This window comes from Calypte anna, chromosome 2, assembly GCF_003957555.1.
Source record: "Calypte anna isolate BGI_N300 chromosome 2, bCalAnn1_v1.p, whole genome shotgun sequence".
NCBI classification, from domain to species: Eukaryota; Metazoa; Chordata; class Aves; order Apodiformes; family Trochilidae; genus Calypte; species Calypte anna.
In genome coordinates, this window is record NC_044245.1 from 132,700,327 (window position 1) to 132,720,818 (window position 20,492).

The window sequence follows — 20,492 nt, forward strand, 5'->3', positions numbered from 1 at the left end:
TGAAAGGTTTGCCACAAAATCTAAAGGCCACAACAAGAGAGGCCAAAAAAGGAAAGACTTGACATGTGATACTTCTGAAGTCAGAAGTGGAGATGAAACAAAGTAAATTAAATTAGAAAAACAAAGCAAAACCTCCAAACCTCAAAGACTTCTGCTTCTTCAACTGTAAGTCCTTCTTGTCTTTCTTTATAAATGTCAGATTCTTTATAAATAAACATGTTGCTCTTTTAAAATAATTGCTGATGACTCAATAGCTCATCTTTATTATTGTATATTTTAAATATGCAGACTTCAGCATGCCTATATCTGTGCTCTTTGGGGGAAAAGTAAGTCTTTAATCATACTCCTAGCTAGCCTTCCTTTCATCTAGTAGTTTACTTGCTTTGACGAGTGAATATAACTTTGTGAGATCAGTGGGGTTTTTTAAGGCTCACTCACCTACTTATGTAACTTCCCTTATGTAGAGATTGTAATTGCAATTTTTATTTTACTTCAATGGACACCAGTCAGATCAAGAGGCAGGTTTATAGACAATTAGTTTATTTATTGTATTCCACTTGGTGTTTGTAATAATCACTCCTGAAACTTAAATGTTTCTCATATAAAAACGGATGTAAACAAAATTTTAACGTGACAATGCAGAGGGTTTTTTGTTACTGTTACTATATAAAACCTGCATCGAGTACCAAATAAAGGATCTGACTCTGCTGTTGCTTAGGGATCTTCTGCTTTGCCCATTGCTGACTGCCACAAGGCTGCAATCTAGCTCTGCTCCTTGCTTTAGTGAATGAGAAAAAAAAGGTGGGAAAGCATGTAGTTTTGTTTTCTCAGAGGTTGTGTTGTGTAAGGCTTGTGGGTCCTCCTTTTTAAGGAGACATTAAAGTACCTGGGTGCTTTGGTGAGGAGTCTCTGTAGCTGTGCAGCGATGGTGGGGACCACCCTGTAATGGACCAGCTGTGCTGGGGAGAGCAGAAGCTGTTAGAGCCTAGCACTAGCACTGAAGGCACTGAAAAATCAATGAATTCTAGTTAAACACAAGCTTGAAATTGCCACTCTGAGGGAGGGGCAAATATTTCTAGCAGCACACAGCGTGTGTATTCGTCCACAGTAAAAAGACAGCATTCCCAGATTCAGAGGGGAATGTGACTTTTGCAAGTGGAGCAAGACTGGCTTTAGAACAGGCATACCTTAGAAATATGTATTGGTTTTTTTCCCCATCATTTACATGTGTTACAAAAAGTACAAGTAATAGACAGAGTAACAAGCTGGCCCATACTGTGATGGTTGTCTGTCCACAGGAGAACCACGTGCAAGATTTGCAGCTTCTTTCCTGTGCTTTCACATGCATCTCTATGCTGTCAGAAACATCTGTGTGTTGTTTTCACTTTCTGGGCCCTCATTTCTCCTTCTCCTGAAGCTGCCCTTCAGGGCTGCCACTCCGCAGTGTTGCTTGTGCCAGTAGTGATCCAGGACCCATGTACTGAGAGAAGAGCTTCTGCATGTATCATCTTCTATAGAATGATTGTCTGAATTGATTCCAGTTCATAAAGCTGACATTTAATTGACATCAGAGTTAACCATTGATATCCTCAGCAGAGTTAGTCCAGCTTTTATGTTTTAATAACTGTGAACAGCACAGAGCCTCAGGTAGATTCCTTTCAAGGTAGATTCCTTTCAAGGTAGATTCATCAGGGCAAAAAAGATCATTAGCTGCTGGTAATGGATTGTTTCTCAGTAAGTTAAATGCAAATTCAGACATTCTTTGAACTGCCAGTGCAGGCTTTTTTCAATGACAAAGAGAACAGATGAGCCATGGTATCCTGATTAGTCCTTTAACATCTGTTTTAAAAAGAATCTTTGAAAACCAGGAAGTATTGGAAATATACTGTCCTACTCATTAATTAGCAGTAGAAGTAATGAGATATCTCAAAACTCCCTCAGTACCGACCTACTTAGTGTGTACTTGGCTGGACTTCATCTAATTCTTTTCAAAGTGATGTGCAGGTGTCAGGAAAGAAATACTGGAAGCAATTTCCATCCATTTTGGCTGTTCAGTCACTCATGCTGAGTGATAAGCACGTATCAGATCTAGTTATCTATTATACTTTGTGATGAGCATATAATGAGATGGTCTCTGCCTTGCTGTATTCTCCTCGAGTCCATGGGCAGCATTCATAAAATTAGGATGAGAGAAATTTGGTGGTAACCATTTGTTTGCTGGAGGCAATTTTATACGAAGGAAAATACTATGTAGTAATGTCTTCTCATGCATGATGGTACAGTTGTGGTAATGGTAGAAACCTGGCTTGCCCATAAAATTATCCGTTTCCCTGAAACCCCTTCAGGGTTCGCATCAGGTGTGGGGTCTGCCTCTGTTCTTTTCCCTTCTGGTCATTGAGGGCTCTGCTCACAGGTGCAGCTCTGGCTGCAACTGCCACACAGGCATAGGGGTAACATTGTTCCTTATTAATTGAGAGACTGAATTTAATAGAGACTTGCTGAAAGAAAACCTTTCCTTTGGTAAAACATAAGATTTTTCTGTGGCTTTTAATTCCTGCTTGCTTATAACAAGTGTATAGACTCCTTCTTAAAAAAAATTGAATAAATTTGTCCTTCTCTGTATCTTATCAGAAGCACTCCCTCGTGCACCACTTCAGAGAGATAAAAGATTTCTGAGAATCTTGTGGCTCTGTACACCTCGCCTTGTGACATTTTCTCACAGGAAATATTTGCCTCATACGCAAATGTTGGTTGGTCTCAGTCCTTGTGATTAGCAATGGCTAAGTTATATGTAATTTTAATCTCAAAAAGTTGATCATGTGCTTCCTTTAAATAATGGAAGTTATTGAAGACTGGATTATGTCAAGCTAATATGATCATTTTGGTTTAAAATTGAGTAGAGAGCTGCATGTATTCATGTGATGAATTTCAACCTAGCTTTGCTAAACTTCTATATAAAAGACTGCAGATATTGGCATGTGATTATGAAATAGCTAACGTACATACTGATAATCAGATTGTTTTTAAAATAGCAGTTCTTCTTTCCCTCAAATGGCTCTCTAGATTCTGTCCAGTCTATCATGTGAAAGTTTCTGTAAGCCAATTTGTAGGAAGAGATTGTTCAACGAAATTCTTGCTATCAATTAAGCTAATATCAGGTGCTTTGCCACAGTTTGTTGCATGTTCTTAATAGTGACTGTAACCTACATAAAATATTAATAAAGGATTTGGAAGATTTTTTGTTCTGTGCAGGCCAGGATGCTGGAGACATCTGAGGATGGTGGGCTCCAGAAGTGAGGTTACGCCAACACTGAATACAGAAGAACCATCACTTCTTTTGACAGGCTGGTGATGCTGTGCTTGATGTCCCCAGGATGCAGTTTGCCCTCGTGGCTGCCTGGGCACACTGATGGCTTCTATTGAGCCTGCTGCAGCCCCGAGTACCTTTCTGCAGGGCTGGTTTCCAGGCACACCTCTCGCCATTGATGTCTGTGGCTTGTGTTCCCCTGTGCCAAGTGCAGGATGGAGCATTCGGAGTTGCTGAGTTTGGGAATCGCTGCTGCAATATAGGCAGATCCCTCCCTCAGGTGGGTCAACATCAGGTCCCCGGTTGGTGTGAGCAGCAAAGGTGCACGGGGTGCGTGTGAGTCCTGCCCCGAGATGTGGGTTGCTAAAGAGAGAGAGGAGGAGGCGAGCCGTGGTGAGGGGTGAGATGTGGGCCAAAAGGAAGTGTCAGAAGTGGGATTCGAACCCACGCCTCCAGGGGAGACTGCGACCTGAACGCAGCGCCTTAGACCGCTCGGCCATCCTGACCCACAGTGGCTGTTGCCGCCTCAGCAGCACCTGGGGGGGTGGTGCCGGACTCCACTCTGTCCCACAGTGAATGTTAAAAAATATGCCAGGCTAAAATGGTTCTTGTGCTGATTCTGCTGTGGTGTTAATTTGTTTGACTCGGTGAGTACCTGAATGTCGGTATGTTGAGAAAGAAGCCGAGACTGTTGTTCATAAATTACACAAGCCATGCAGCAGAAGTTTCAAGGTGTACAGAAATGAATAAAAATGTGGTAGGTTGCACAAGGGCATTGTCAAGGCTGATTTGTTTCCTATGCTGTCTATAAAAATCCCTTTGAGGCAGGTGCAGGTTATTCATGTTGAGTGTTCCCTGTGACATTTGAAAGAGAAGTGTTACAGTGAAACAAATTGTATCTTCCCTTGCTGCATTTTTTTATAATTATCCAAGAAGCTCTAACCGTACTATATGAATTTGGTCAGGATTTAGGAGTAAAAGTCAGTTTGGAAAGCAAGAGGTACATGTGTTTGGGAGCATCAGCTTTAAAATTCAATGGCTCTGTTCGAAATGTAAATTTAATTAAAAAATCAAATTTTGTCATGTGACAACCAACCAGAAACTGACTATCAGAAATGACAAGTATACCTCTGTCCCCAAAACGTAATTATTCCCTGGAACCTTAAGGAACAGTATTTTGAAAATGGCATGACAAAAAAGGCTAAAGTCTCTGCTAGGTTGGTCAGAAATTTATACTGATTTAATTAGGTTCTGTTATGGAAGAAAAACAATTGTTACTGTTTGGAGGAATGGTTCTTCTGGATCCGGTTTCTTGCTCTGGGCAGCCCAAAGTGCTGAACCTAGTACTCTGATGCAGTCTCACTGTTGCTAAATAGAGGGGAATAATGACCTGCTGGCCATGTCCTGCTGGCCATGCCCTTCCTTGGAGATACACAGGAGTGGACTGGACAAATCCCTGCCTTGTCTTGACTTCAGAATTAATTCTGTCGTCAAAATTGGCCTTGCTTTGAGCAAGGCATTAGAGTAGGCATGTGCCATAGATCCCCTCAAACCTGTGTTGTTCTGTGATTCTACAATTTTGTGCCATAATTTTGAACAATTTTATGCAACAACAATTCAATACATTTAGAGTATTTATACTGTGCCTTGGATTTGCAGTTAATGTGTCCTAAACATTTGCATTTTTGTGCTTGTATTTATTACTAGAGCAACAAGTAATTTTTCCTGGCTCCTAATTGTATTTAAAGACTAGCCTATGTAACCAGTGTTTTTATAACATACTGGAAATTTTATGCTTCTTGTTATGAAGGGAGACAGAAGGTACGCTGTTATGCGTTTCAGTGTTCCAGACTTGGAGAAAAAGCAGGCCTGGCTGACTTACTGGGAGGGATTCTTTGATGGCCAGAGATGTAAGTTTCCCATAAATAGAATTAGCAATATATTTAAATGCTGTGGGGGGACTTGGTAGTAAAGGTCACAAAACCTGTTTATATGGACTCAATAGTTCTGTTCAAATTAGAGTCCTAGCTAGTGTGGTGATGATCTGGGGGGGGGGGTCTGTTTTATTTTTGTTTTTTTTTTTTTTTAAGCCATAACTGTTGAAGTCAACAGAAACATTATCAAGTCTTCTTGTCCCCTCCATGTAGCAAGATAGGGAGGATCCAGTAAGTGGAAATACAGTTGGCAGATGTATGGCCATCCAAGGCTGCTCATAGAGTAGCAACTCCAAAATAAACTGGGGTTGCAGCTACACCCATTCTATCAGCACAGAGTTGTTTGGGTCTTCAGCCAACAGCTCCAAAACCTTATTTATGTTCAGTATTTCAAGGCAAAGTGATGGTGAAAAGCAGAGAGAATACATCTTGAATGACTGGGAAAATTAACTAAATAGGTTTTAATTTTAAGGTCTTAATTTAAATCAAGTCTAAATCATAAAGATAACCTTACCCATTGGCTTCAAAATTCATGGATTACACAAGGAAGGTTTTTCTTGTAGAGCTGTGTACCAGACATACAGTGACCTTAGTGGAGAATCAGACCATGCCTACTCCTGGACAGCACTGGTATCTCCTTTAGCAGTGGCAATTTTTTGATCTGGAACTCTGTCTGGAACTCTCTCTGTGTTAACTCTCTGGCTGTTGCTGCAAAATGTGCTGATCTGGCAGCTTGCTGGTCAGAATGTTGCAGTACTTTGTATGCTAGGGGTGGATTCAGCCCTGCTTGCTGATCCATGACTGAATTCCATATAGCAGTTTCTATACTGACTGATGTAAGCTCTGGTAAGTGAACTGTAAACCTCCATAAAAATTACATATTCATAAAGATGTGTGTATTCCCCAGCTGCTTTGATGCAGACTTAACTAACTGCCTGTCACACAACCAGATTCATTGGTTTTGAGGCTGTTCTTTTGCAGGGTGGGCTTCTCAGCTACTGAAAATGAGTCTCTGGGACTTGAGATGCGTTGTTTCCATTGGAAGTGATAGCTCTGAGAGTACTCAGGAATTCACTTTTGTTGGGTATGCCCTGATGATACTCCCTCAAATGTTGTTATGCTGGTGGCCAACCTAGAATTTAATAATAGATGCCTATTATTAGCAAATTGGAGAAAATCTGATTCCATTTTGCATTATTTATGTATATAACAAAAATCAGTGCAGTCTGAGTTCAGTTTTCAGAATACATGGCAGTATTCTAGAAAGTTCAATGAGTAAAAAAATACAGAAAAATAATTTAAATGTGGCTGTATTATAAAATTCTTGATAATGACTTGTCTTCTGAAAGCAGAATTGAAGAATCAAGAATAATGCTAAACCCATATAAGCTAATGTGAAAATATCTGCAATGATTGTACTGATCGATGGAGCTTCAAATGCTGTTCACATTATGGTGAATTAATGGATTTAATCAGAGTAACAGGAAACATTTGGGAGCTGAAATCTCTTTCCTCAAATAGAACTCCATCAAGTACTATGATTTTTCTCTTATTTATGCTTTTTTTCTGTTGTGAATATGCAGCTACTGTAGCTGCCTGTAATGTCAGTTGATGAGGTTCATGATTTTGTGGATGCTACATGGGACAACATAGACCTCTTTACAATTAGAAAGGGAAACAAAGCTTGCAAATCCTGCTTTGTTTCGGGCAAAAATCAGAAATAGTAGGTAGCAACAATGGGGTTCCCAAATTCAGAAGAATGGACAGACTCAATGTATGGAAGTGAGTGCACAGTTTTTTCTGATTCTTTTCCAGCTTCTGGGTGTTACTCCCTAAACATTTTATGGAAAGAGACTTCCCCATTTACAGCTGAAATGATGTGCAGAATGGTCAGCTAAACTGGCGGGTCTTAGGGCAGTAACCTTCTCACCCAGCTCAGCTGTGCAGAGAAAGTAGTCTGTACCTATTACCTAAGCTTACATCTGCACAAACCTCTCAAAACCCGAGGAAGCTGCAGGGGTCTGAGGTTAGTGCAGTTTTAGCATTGAATTTGCAATTTTCGTTATTAGATGTTGTGGTTAAACTTATGGTGCTGTAGTGATTCACACTGATGTCAGTATACAGTAGCTGTCAATATATTTAAATGCTGGGTCCAGCATCTCCAGCACTGGAGATAAAAGGATCAAAACGTCACCTGATACCAAGTTTGTCTCCCACCTTTTCTATCCATCCTCTGTCACTTGATAGCTCTTCCTTGGCCATTATGAGTTTCTGTCCTGCAAAGCCACTTAGTGAGAGCATCTTTTGTGATTTTTTTGTGGTTCTTTCTTTGAATAGGAGGGCTGTTTTCCTTCTTATGTTTCAGGGCTCTCCTTGTGGGCTCTGAAAGAAATAATTACTAATTCAGAAAAAGTAGCTGAATCCTGTGGGACCAATGCATCTCCTTCCAAAGAGAAAGTGGAGTATGTTATATGGATAATAACAAGATGGTTAAATTGGGACTTGCTTTAAAAATTTTATGCCTTTTCAATATGTTTATAACCTCACATTTTGCCTGTAGTTCTGCAAATGCAAATGTGCTTAACCTTACCAGTACCACTTGTCCTGTTGTCAGACCTTTTTGGTTGCATAAACAGTAATAAAAAGTGATGCATAGACTCAAAATGTTGTCAGGAACCTGGGAAGCTTTCTTCCTGCCTTCCATAAGTTTTAGAGACCAGATTTACTCCTTTATATTAAAAATATATCTACATCAGTAGCAGAAACAGACTGCAAGCTAGAATGCTGTGCATTGGGACCATACTTTCTCAGCTGCCAGCTGCTTTTGCAGCAGAACTTGATGTCTTGTCATGGTCACAGGTAAAAATGGGCTTGAATAGTAATAGAGGCTTTGTCCTGTGCATCAGTTCTAGTGGGAATTGGAGATCTGAGGGGAGTAGCTGAGAAAAAAAAATCTTTGTTTTACTCTATTCACTTGGGTCTTCCCTATTCAATAACTCATCCCTAAAACACCTTATAAGTAAGAATGCTCATAAATCTCCTTTGAATTAGGTACATTCTCTTAAATTCCCATAACTAATAAAATGCACTTGAAGATGTAAAGCTGATTAAGTGTGTGGAATCCTGTGGTGTTTATAGGAAGCCAGCAATACTAGAGAAGGCTGGCATGGCATGGCTGCACTGTCTGTGTTCATAACAGAAAATGCCTCAGGAGTGTGTGTTACCAGCAGGATCCAGAAGAAGTACAGCATCTGAGTATGAGGCAGGGGAGGGAGAATTCCTTCTATCCCCTGCAAATGATGTTGAGTCTCAGCTTTTTTTTCCTCCCAAGTCACTATTTCATCATGAACTTGAGCACCAACTGGAGAGCGCTTTGGTCTGCAATTGCTTCCTGTTGACCTGGAATAATGTTTTTTCTTCATTTTTTAAATTCTAAAGTGTAAATCAGGGAGTTCTTTAAAACATAAAGATGGAACTGCCTTTATCTTAAGACTGTATTGGCTGTTCACAGGAGTCATGAGTTCCTGTTTAAAGTGTTAACCACTGTGATTATAGTGAGTGGATTTCTTATCCACTGTCATTAGAACAAATTCAAATGAAGAGTAGATCTCAGTCCTGTTCCTGACCTGTCCTCATCCTGTCCTATAACCTTCTAACTCCCAGGGATAAAAGCAGTTAAATTTATTACTATAAATACAGGGTGTGGATGGGGGTGTGTATTTAGCGTGGCTAAAGAAAGGTAACTTGACAGCTGACACTGGGGCAGAACCTGACCTGCAAGATTCTAATTAGTAATTGATGAATAAGCATCTAGCATGACTTTCAGCTTCCAGCTCAAATGTTCTAGCTGTGAAAAATATCCTTGTACTTGTTTGGAAAAAAAAAAATAAATCAATCTGTAAATCTTTGGAGATGTGTTAGGCATAGAAACTTGTAATGACTTAACTATATTTTATTATCAACAGTGAATTTGTTTTATTTTTAGATGGCAAATGCCTGAAATATTTCAAGCTGCACATTTTTACTTTGTTAAGGCTTGCCCTTGTTTATAAAGGCAATAGCATGCAGGCTGTTGAACCTGAAGGAGCTAAGTGCTGCAGACTCATGGTCTAATTGATGTTGAGTCAAATGTTCTGTTGCCCAGACTCTCAAGTGGAAGAACCAAAGATAAAAGTGGTTTACCACCTAACCTGTGCTAGAGACCCTGTGGTGCTTTCCAGAAAGGCTGAGAAATGGTTGAGATATTTTATCTTAAAGAGAGCTAAACAGGATTTGGCCATTAGACCTGTCTGTGGAGAGCTGTGTATAGCAAAGAGACATTGTGAAGGGGGAGATGAAGAAAAGCTTGGCTCCAGCTACCTGGAGGGGGCAGAACTGTATGGGATTATCTAGAGTATTGCAGGTTGTTGCCGCATTCAGATTTTGGCAGGGTAGTCAGCAGACTTCAAAGAAAGGGAGATAAGCTGTGTGTAGCTTGGTTTCTATTTCCATACAATACGCCACTTCCTTCTTAGTAAAATTCTACGAAAATTGTAAATCCAAGGTCTTCTGCTACTGTATATTAATTGTGCTTGGTACCTTTTGCAGATTTCAGCCTTTCTCTCCTCTCCTAATGGAAAGGATGGGGTCTGCAACCATTTTCTGAAATCAGTGATGCTTCTTCAGTGCAGAGAACAGAGACAACAAGCTTCCAACTGATTTTATATGGGCTTACTTGCAAGAAAAAAGAGGGCAGTTAGTTCAGCCCTGATGATTAGCACACAGTGGTGATGATGATAAATAATAGTGATGTTGTATATATTTTATAATAAAACTCCTAAAATATCTAAACATGATTAGCACATTATGGAAGGTTTCTCATGATGTATGTTTGGAAAGTGGGGTTCATTACTGCAGTTGTTGATACGAGAGTCTTGTGACTGTGCTATGCAGTATGTAAAAGAAATAAGCAGTATGTTAAGTGCAAAATACTTAGTCCCTCACCCTGTAACAGAAAACAGTAACCCAGTAGCTGGCAAATACTAGCCATCCCCCTTATTTTCCTCTTTTTCTCAAAGCAAGATCTTTACTTCTCTTATCCCAAAGAGAGATAGAATCTTCTGTCTCTCAAAAGACTTATTTGCGTGAGTAATATTTTCCTTGTATATTGTGAAGAGGGAATCTCTGCTTTGCTCTGATATCCATGCTGACTTCCCATTCTTTTCTCTCCAGATTAGCTTAAGACCTATTTATGTTTGCAACAACAAGAAATCATGCTGGGTTTGAGTGTGGTTTTCTTGTTGACATTTTAGAAACTGTTTCAGGCTCCTAGTAATATTTAGGCAAATTTATTTGTTTTTTGTGGTGTTACTGTTGACATTTCCTGAGGGATCTGGTGAAGATATTAACAGCTTCCCAGCACAGGAATGCTGTACAAGTAGTTCTTTGCTTGTGGCCCTGAAAAGAATTCCTCTTAACTCATATTTTTGCTGCAAGTAATGTTTTTGTGAGTTCGGGTAAATAAGAATCAGTCCTGGCTATTTTGGGGGGCATAAATTTCTGCTAAACTCCTTAGTGTTTTGCTTCTTTCAGATATAACAAGCAGAAGGTGCCAATTTATTGTGTGAATCAGAGCTTCTGTGCTATACAAACATCTGCAGTGCAGAGTAGGGAGAAAGTCTGCAAGGAGCTTTGGTAATTGGCTAAGCCTGATGGCCAGGAGAGCTTGTAACTCACCTAGCAGAAATTGGTCAGCTAGAGGCTTGCCTGATTTTAAAGCTGGTGGCCATGAAAAACGATCACATAGCAGAACTTGGCCTTTTCTGTGCAGTGTATGCCTCAAGGGCACTGTAGGTTAGACACAGATTTATGTTGTTGTGAGTTTGCTTTTTTAAGCCGTGCTTTTAAACCTGTGCACTGCCTTATTTTTAATATCTGTATTAATTATGTTAAAAATTAACACAGGATGTCTACTTAGAGGATTTATTTAATCTTTTGTGTGTGAAGGTTTTGAAGACTTCAAGCAGGTTGCATTTTGTTCTGGAATCCCTGAATATCAAGTTCGTACATGCATCCATCCAGCCAGTTTACTCTGTGTCCTGTATTAAAAATGCTCCCATTCTTACCTTCGAGAATCAGTTACAGTTTAGAAACTTTTAGCAATACAGTATCCTTTTCTGACTGGTCACCATGTATTTCAGCTATGGAACAGATTTTCCTCAAAACACATTGCTGTTTTAAAATATTTTCAATCGAAAAGCATTTCTAAACTCAACTGTTGCATCCTCTGCTTTTTCATTGAAACTGTAGAGAAACTAGTTTGCAAGATGGTAAGGCAGCAGCATTTTGTTCCATTTCCAAGCCCTTTGTAGGAGCCTTGGGGAGAGACAGTCCTTGTTGTTGGTCTGCAACTGTTTCCCTGCCTTGAAAAAGAACAAAAACTGTCAGGAAGAAAGATATTCATCCTAAGGGTAGCCTCCAGTTACATTAAATAGAATAGCAGACACTTGGAGATGGGACTGGAAGGCAGCCAAAAGGACACTGAAATTTTCAATAGTCTGTCCCTATGCCTGTCTTCCAGTGATCGACAGAGAATGTAATTTCAGCCTTCAAACTATTCACTGCAAGCAAAGGGAACTGAATGCTGTTCCGGCTCTATTTTACAGAGCATTGTAACCTAGATGAGAGGATACCCTTCTCTCAAATGTGTGTGTTGATCTACTATTGCAGCAAATCATTGCTGCTTACTGATTTACAGAAATTGTCCTTTTGGCTGTCTTGATTGTGTTTCATAAGGAAAAACTTTGGCCTTTACCAGTGTATATAAAATAATTTCAAGGGGTGTTTTCACAAAATCATAGAATTGTTGGAGCTGGAAGGGGCCTTAAAGATCACCCAGTTCCATGCCTCTGCATGGGCAGGGACCACCCTCCACTAAACTGGATTGCTCCAAGCCCCATCCAGTGTGGCCTTGAACATTTCCAGGGAAGGGGCATCCACAGCTTCTCTGGGCAACCTGGTCTGGTATCTCACCACCCTCGTAGTGAAGAATTTCTTCCTAGTATTTCTTCTAAATATATCCTCTTTCAGTTTAAAACCATTACCACTCATCCTATCACTACATGCCCTTTTAACAACTCCCTCCCCAGCCCTCTTTGGGTGCTGGAAGGTCTCCCCAGCATCTTCTCTTATCCAGGCTAAACAACCCCAACTCTTTCAGTCTGTCTTCATAGGTGAGGTGTTCCAGTTATCTGATCATCTTTATATATCCCTCCTCTGGGCTTGCTCCAACAGCTCCATGTCCTTCATGTGATAGATTTCTTAGATGACCCATGCTGCTGGTAACAAGTAGGAGGTGCTCAACCTTGAATTAGCCAGATGAAGTCACTTTTTGAGGCATTAGTGCAGTGACAAGATCAACTGGCTTTCCTTGTCATGTGTGTAGAAGGGTTTAATTATATGTTGTAACTTTTTTGAGAAAATTTCTCAAATGTATGTATCTGAAGACAGATTGCCTGTGACTTAGAGCAAGATTACAGCCTCATGAATCTCCAGCAGTTTCAGGGGTGTATTTTCAGTAAGATTTATTTCTTCCTTTTGAGAGATATCTGTAGCCTCATATGTTTGTATATGAACCAGTGTAAACCATTGAACCTGGTGATTCATCTCAGCCAAACCAAGATCAGAACTAGGTCTGCCATCACATGATGTTAGGCACTGCTGTTCCCTTCCCAGTGGGATCTCTACATACATCTTTTGAGGAAGAGGAGAAGCTGGGCCCTTTTTAGTTTTAAAACGTTGCATTTTAGTGAAAGTGGTGATATAAAGATATATAAAAAATGAGAAGTTCAATTATATAGATGGTTCCTTAGTAAAAATCTCATTCCTATTGTCAAAAATTTGGGATCTTCTCTGTTAAATGATGTGTATTCTAATATTTATGTAGTGCAGTGTTTGTGTTTCCTGCTGAAATGTAGAGCTGTATTAGTAATGCCATTAAAAAAAAGGCAACACACTGCCCCTTCTGTGTGCACATCATGGTAGTGAAATAGTTGCTTCAGCAGATAGGAAAGCAAAGAGGTGGGATGTGCCCTCTGGGTATGTTTTGCATGCAAAGAAGTAAAGATGACATTTAGCTTCAGAAAGATGAGCTGTAGGATTCAGGAACTGAAAATCAGAGGTACAGAAGCATTGAGAGGTTCAGATAGTACTGAATAGTGACTTCTCAAAGCTTTTGATGTACTTTATTCTCAGCTTCCCACGCAGTAACCTGCTCTGTTTTGCAAGTAGGTGTCAAAGTACAGGGTAGGTACATGATCTGCCCCAAAGCCCTGTAGTTCTGCCCAGGCCACGGAGAATCCCTGAAAGTACCAGTAAGTATGGCACATGTTAGTGTAGCGGGAGGAGCCATTCTTGCTCCTGAAGCTCGACGAGCTGCTGGTCTCTTCCAGGACTCCAGCCACCACACAGCGCTTCCAGGGTAGAAGTGTAGCGTGAAGAGCCTTTCTTGCTCCAGAGGCTCGACGAGCTGCTGGCCTCTCCATGCCTCACACCAGAGTGAGCTGAGGTGCCTTCTGTGGGTGTGTGTCCCACCTTTATTGGCCCCCTGGTCTTGCTCATGCCCAATAGGGGCCTGTCCTAATCAGACACAGGTGGACTCACACCCACTCTTTGGCAACTCAAGGCACCTGGTTGACAATGTCTCTCTACATGTTAGGGTGTCACACAAATGTAGAGGCTTGTCTGAAGTCCCTGGTGCCTAGAGTTAGTAATTATAAAGTGCAGCAGTTACTACTGTGAGCAGTCCATTAGCTTCAATAGAAACTGTGTTGTTTTGTTGGAGGGTAATGTCCTTGTCTTTTTTTTGCATTGAATGTAGGAAGGGCTGCACTCTGCAGTGCTACAATTCTGGATTAATGATATGTTGTCATCTAAAGTGCTCTTTGAGCCCCAGATAGTTTTACCAATAAAATTTTGTAAATGTTTGGCAGATAGAGGAGAAAGAGCCATTTAATAGCTGCCTTTGAACGTGGTATTTGGTAAAAGCACTAGAATCTAGTACTCTGGATCAGATTTCTGTTTCTCGCTGTGCTTGTGCAGTCTGTTGCTTCTCAAGAGCATTATCTATGGAGATGAAAATAGTGACAGATGTTTTCTGTAACATGGATGGCATGGCTTGCTGGCATGGTGCTCCTGGACTTAAAATGGGCACTGCTGTTTGCTGCGTCCATCCTGGGTGTTCTTTGGGAAGACAGGGAGGGCATCATTCAGCCAGAGCTGCATCTTGTATCTCAGCATTACACAGGCCTGCAGTTGCTGAATACTTCCCAGTCTGTAAAATTTTCTATTATAAATCCTTTCTTAAGGCATCTACTTTGTTATAAATCCTCCGCTTTCTCTCTATTTCCTCTATGTGCAAATTATGGTAAATATCTGAGAGTCAAGGAGATGACTGAATGAAGAAAGGGAGGAGACAGAAGTGAAAGAAGTGGGGGGAATATGAGAGAGTGAATGAAAACAAGGGACATAGCTGAGGAAAAAGGAAGTTACATATGTATAAACATTTTGATGGCTCTATTAAATTGAATAGATTCAGGACTATAAATTAAGGAAAGAAGTAGCAGAACAGAAACTAAAATGTTTTAAATCACAGGGAAAATATTCCAACTGTCTTACACCATGGTAGCTAGTTTTACTTCCTTCCTAAGTGTTTAAGTGTAGAAAAGCAAATTGAAGCAAGAAATAGGAAAAAAAATGCAGTATGAAGGAGAAAGTGATCAGAGAAGGAAGAACAGAGAGGGAAGTCTGTCTAACATTTGCTTCAGTGCATTTTATGGTCTAGGTCAATACTTAGGGCCCTGGACATATTAGACTGCCTCTCCTAGTATTGTTTCTGCTTTTTTTCTTAGAAATACAAATACTTTCTTTATCAACCAGGCCTCTGCTTGCTCAACCCCGAGCCCCACTGTGGGACAGGGAGAAGAAAATCCACCTTAAAGCTCATTGATCAAGACAAGAATAGGGGGCTTCTCAATTCCCTGTTAGAGTAATGGGCAAAAATCATGCAGGTTCCACTTGGGAAGAAAAAGAACTAATTTATTTAATCTGCAAGGAGAAAGAGAAAACATGACCAGATCTTAATACCTCCTCCCACCCCTCCCCTCTTCACTGCTGCCTCCCCCTCAGGGCACAGGGGATGGGGACAGGCAGGGAGGAGGCTTAGGGTCGCTTTATCACACTCTGTCTCTGCTGCTTTTCCTCCTCAGAGAAAGGACTCCTCACATTTTTCTCCCAGCTCAAACATGAGGCCCCTTTCACAGGAGAGAGTCCTTCCTGAACCCCTGGGACATAAGTCCCTCCCGTGAGGTGCAGTCCCTCAGGAACTGGTCCATCCCGGGCTGCCCACAGAGTCACGGCTGCTGCGGGAGCAGTCACTTCCTCTGGCACAGGGTCCTCCTTGGCTGAAGATCCACATCTGACCCTCTCTGCAACCCTGCACAGGCTGCCACCTCTGCCCACCTATGACACATCAGGGCCTACAAATCCACATTTGCCCCACTGTGCTTTTTCAGGGACTGCTCCCCCATGCTCCTCCATGGGGTGCAGGGGCACAGCTGCCATCTCACCACGGGCTGTGGGAAATCTCTGCTTGGGCACCTTTCCCCCTCCTTCTTCATTGACCTTGGTATCTTTTCTCTGGCATTGCTTCCAGCAGCTTCTCACAGGAGCCACCCCTGTGGCCCCCCCACTTCCAACCACAACTGCACTCCTTGTTCCTCTGCCTTCACAGAAATTATGTAATTTTTTTACAAGGATGGAAAAGTAGGATTATTTCTTTCCTTTAGGAAGGGGCAGCAGTTAGCATACCGTAGGGAATTACGGGCTGGCTGGACCTTGGAAGGCTCAGTAGCTAATTCTCCATCATTTTTTTTTCACGTATAAGGAAAAAAGCAAATCAGGTTATAATGAATAGTTTGTTGCCAGGGCCTTATAGTCAATGCCAAATAGAGATAGTCAAGCTGAAGTCTCCCCTGGCACAGGGGAAGTAAAGTTGTGCTTAGTGGGAAATGCAGAGAATGATATGTTTGTTTGAATCAGTAGGGACTGGAAAAGCTGGAAAACGATGGATGTAATTTGAAAAGATAATGCTCATACTACTTTTTGTATTATAAAGCAAAACATTAATTTAAAAGAATTTTAAAGGCGATGGGTTTATGCTTACCAAAATATATGTATTTTTTTAACACAAAAAGGAATTAAACTGTTGAGCTTTGCTTCAGAGGCAGATCTCATGAGTTCAGAAAGCCTTTTGTGGTTACTTGGATGTAATGAAACATTCAGGATTTTGTTATCATATGGTGATGGTTTTTTCTAAGAAATACAGAAAAAATCCTCATTGCACAAGGAATGACACTTCTGGCTAACTGCAGCCTGAAGAAAGCTTTCCTTGGGTTCTGCTCTTCGATGCTGACTGCTTGTGAATAATAGGAACCCTGTTCTCACCTTAGGTTTCTACTCTTTTTTGTGGTGTTCTAATTCCCTTTATGTGATGAGAATAAATCTGGACATACAACTCATATCAGAAAAAAAGTAGGCATAAAGTGAAAAATAATTCTAAAAGTGTTGCCTTTTGCCAAGCTGACTGCTAAGGTCACGGCCAAGCAAAGAGAAGAGTGCAGACATCACAGCTAGAGCCCACCACTCTGTTCACTTCTCATTTCTGCAGGAACAGAAAAGTTTATTAGATGAAGGTCTAATGAGTCACATCAGCTGGCCTGTCATCTGCCATAACAATGGACCACAGTCAAAACCACAATAATTCATATGTCTGTGTCTGGTATTCATATACAACTGAATGAAAATTTACTCACAAAATTAAGACATTTTGCTAGTATTACTCCTTTGTTTTTGTTCTAGTTTCTCTTGGGACATAAAGAGGCTGTGTCTTTTTTATTTCAGCATAGAAATACTTTGTCAAAGAACGGTTGGGTTTTTTTTCTTGTTATTTCTGTTTTGCCTTTATATGGTAGTTACATATTTGCTCCAGTGTTCAGGTTTTTAGTGAAAAGCATGAGTTCAGGTTTTCAGTGCTGATGTGCTGCTTTATGTGTATCTCTCCATCATCTGTTTGTTCTTAAACTTTCCAGTTCTTTTTAATGTGTTCCTTTTACATGCCTAAATGGATCAGTGATAGTATGAGGCTGAGTGGGATTGTCCCAGTCTTCTTGATTTCTTTCATAAAAATTACTGACTTTTAAACTCTCAGAGTTTAACAGCCACTTTTGATACACGAAAAAAAGAGATCCTAGACTTTTAAGAATATTCCAAAGAGGCTATAAAACAGACTGTCAGATTTCTGTTCACTTGAAATGATCATAGTGATAGAGAGTTGAAAAGAAAATTTGCATAACTTTTTAAATAGGAAAAGAGATAAGATTGATATAATTATATCAGATGTTATGTTGAAGGCTCTTGCATTTATTTTCTTACAGTTCTTTGTGGCCTGCTGGGTTAGTGAAGGATGAGAAATCATGCTGGATTAACTTTTTCCTTCAGGTTCCCGTTTTCTTTTGTCATGTTGAACATTTAGGCACAAAAATTTTCATTTGAAGAAGAGAAATTTGACTTGATCTGATTGTTTGATAGTTTCAAGCAGTGATTGCTAAAGAGTATGATTTTTAGAGCTGAGAACCATAATGGCACTAAATTTAAGCAGTTAGAAAATTCCTGGATTAGATGTACAGATGTCACATTGAATAGGTTTAATTCCTGATTGACTATGAGGTCTTAAATCCACTGTGAAACAGAAAAATATGTAATTGAGAATAAAAGGAGGGAAAAAACCACTACATTTTCTCCTGTGAACCAGCTAGCAGAGTTCTACAGCCTTCCTCAAATGTTACACCTGGACTTAAAATATTCACATATGAAATGTAAAAGTCATCAAATATTCCATATATGAGATGGAATTAATTTGTCTGATTTTTTTTCTGAGGAATATTCCTCTTTCTATAGACCTTTTATATAGACTTCTAGTAGTGATGGGTAATTCCCTGGAAGGTTCAGTAAAGAATGTAAAAAAATAGTAAACTGAAGAGAGTTCCAAAAAGAGATTTGAAGAAGAGGGACCGACAAGGTATGGAGGTGATTTTGGTCTATTGAGAATATAGTAATGCTTCTCTGAGGATACCACATATATCTTTATTTTTATTTCTTGTCTCCACCTTTCCTTCACATGCACCACCCAGTGAGTTAACAGTGAGCCTTCTGGTTATTAGGTTAGACTCTAATTAAGAAATTTTTAATAAGCTTAATGCCAAGTCTCAGCTCTGAGTGGTTTTGTGTAATTCAGGAGAGGGAACTCCATTGTCTGAGTAGGTGAAAGTTCATTTGAATATTGTTTAAAATAGGAATGACTTGAGAATAAAAAGCCTAATACCCAGAAGAAATTACTGAGACTTCTAGTTTGATAAAGGAGCTTTTAATTTTTCTGCATTGGCTCTCATCTTACAAAATTGCTGAGAATTTTGCTGCTGATGTTAGCAGAATCAGGTTTAATGTCTGGATGATTTCTTTAGTAATTGATGCTAGTGTTGGGAATTACCTCCTTATTTTAGCTTCCTTCTTTCTCTTGTGTTCTTTATCACAATTAATGATAGCAAAAAGGCTTGGAAAGGATTATTAAGTCTGTCCCTCTGCCACTTAAAGCTGTTACCCATGTTCCATCTGTATAATGATTGCTTAAATACCGTTTTCTGTCACCCTCATTTTCTAAGACTTTATTCCTGTAAATAGGAAACAATTCCAAGGGAATATACAAACATATTATGGGAAGCTTTTTTTTTAACTACTCCATAGCAAACAGAAGCCAGCCCCACTTCTGGAGCATGCATGCTGTGATAATACATAACAAGCTTTTTATATTAATTACTGTACAGTATATCACAAGCTGCTAAGGTCTTGTTCTGCAGGAAGGCTACCATTTGTAATGGCACCATGAGCAGATTTAATAGCATTCATGCAGAACTCACTTTGTCATTGCTTTATAGTATGTGAGATAAGAGTTCAACAAATATTATGGGCCAGCCTAGATGAATTGAACATTAGACATGAAATTTGAAATGCTTCATTGATTTTCTTGACAAAAGGATTGGACACATTTTGTGCCAGTTGAAATTCCTTTATCATCAGTATTTGTTTTTTTTTTTTCCCTAGTCCAATGATCATGTTGCTATATTAATTGAAAGTTGACTTGAAAGTGTTCTGGGATAATTACTACCTTTGCTGGAGTCAGGTTCTACTATTACTCATAGAATATGATTAGAATCATTATTAAAATCACTGGAATATGTTAAAAACTAAGCATTGCAACTTTCAAAGGAATTGTACACTTGGGCATTTCTATAATATTTTCTTAAAGCCAAGCTAAGCTGATTCCATATGACAGCAGTCTTAATGAGACTCAACAAACAGTACAGTTTGTAACCTCAGGCCAACTGCTGAGCAGAAGCCAAGAGCAGTGCTGCAGCTTTAGTGAACCCATTACTGTGAAAGATGCTGGATCCTAGAGCAGCCTGAGTCACTCTTTGCACAAGAGATAAAGCTCCAATAAATACAAATGAATATCCAGGGTGATGGGTGACAACTTGGTGCATACATGATTTTCTCTGATTTGACAGTGCCTTGATACAGTCTTAAGGCCTGTGGCTTACTAGCAGCCATTTACATTTTTAGCCCTTGAAACTTTATTTGCAGACATTAACATCTGGGGCTTGTGGTTTCATATAACTATTAAAAATTTCCTTTGCTTGCTTTTGGGGCCTTATTCTCAGAGCTGCTCAAGTTCTGGAACAGACTCTAAAAACTGTTAGGATAGTCAACAATGCTGAAATACATATGTTTTTTCTGTCACATTATCCTTACTTTTATTAAATTTTACTGAAGGTGAATTGATACAGGAGCTTCCATGGGCGTGAAGTGTCTTTAGTCACTTGAAGACAGGAAAGTAGTCTTGAGCTGCTTATGGGAAACCCTGTTGCAGGCCCATTTGGACCCTTAAGTTGGAAACAAAGAGCAAATAATTCTATGTTGTTTTTTTCATTTTGCTAGTCTCTTAAGTTTTCCTTTCTACTTTTAGAAAATAGGGGTTTTAATAAATAAATTTTTATTTGTTCTTGTGTTTGGAAGCTCTGGTGCATCTTCAAGAAAACATAGTTGCTGGAGTCAAGTGAAACAGCACATGTTAAAACAAGCTCTCTTCTAGCATTGGTATA

General features: G+C 39.8%; 1 protein-coding gene and 1 non-coding gene across 2 annotated transcripts in view; one reads left to right on the forward strand and one right to left on the reverse strand.

Annotated features, from left to right (window-relative positions):
- OXR1 (oxidation resistance 1) overlaps positions 1–20,492 on the forward strand; it is a 251,858-nt gene that overhangs the window by 45,043 nt on the left and 186,323 nt on the right. The gene's annotated exons all lie outside the window — the stretch shown is intronic.
- TRNAL-CAG lies at positions 3,731–3,813 on the reverse strand. The gene has a single exon. It is a non-coding gene; the product is annotated as a tRNA-Leu (tRNA).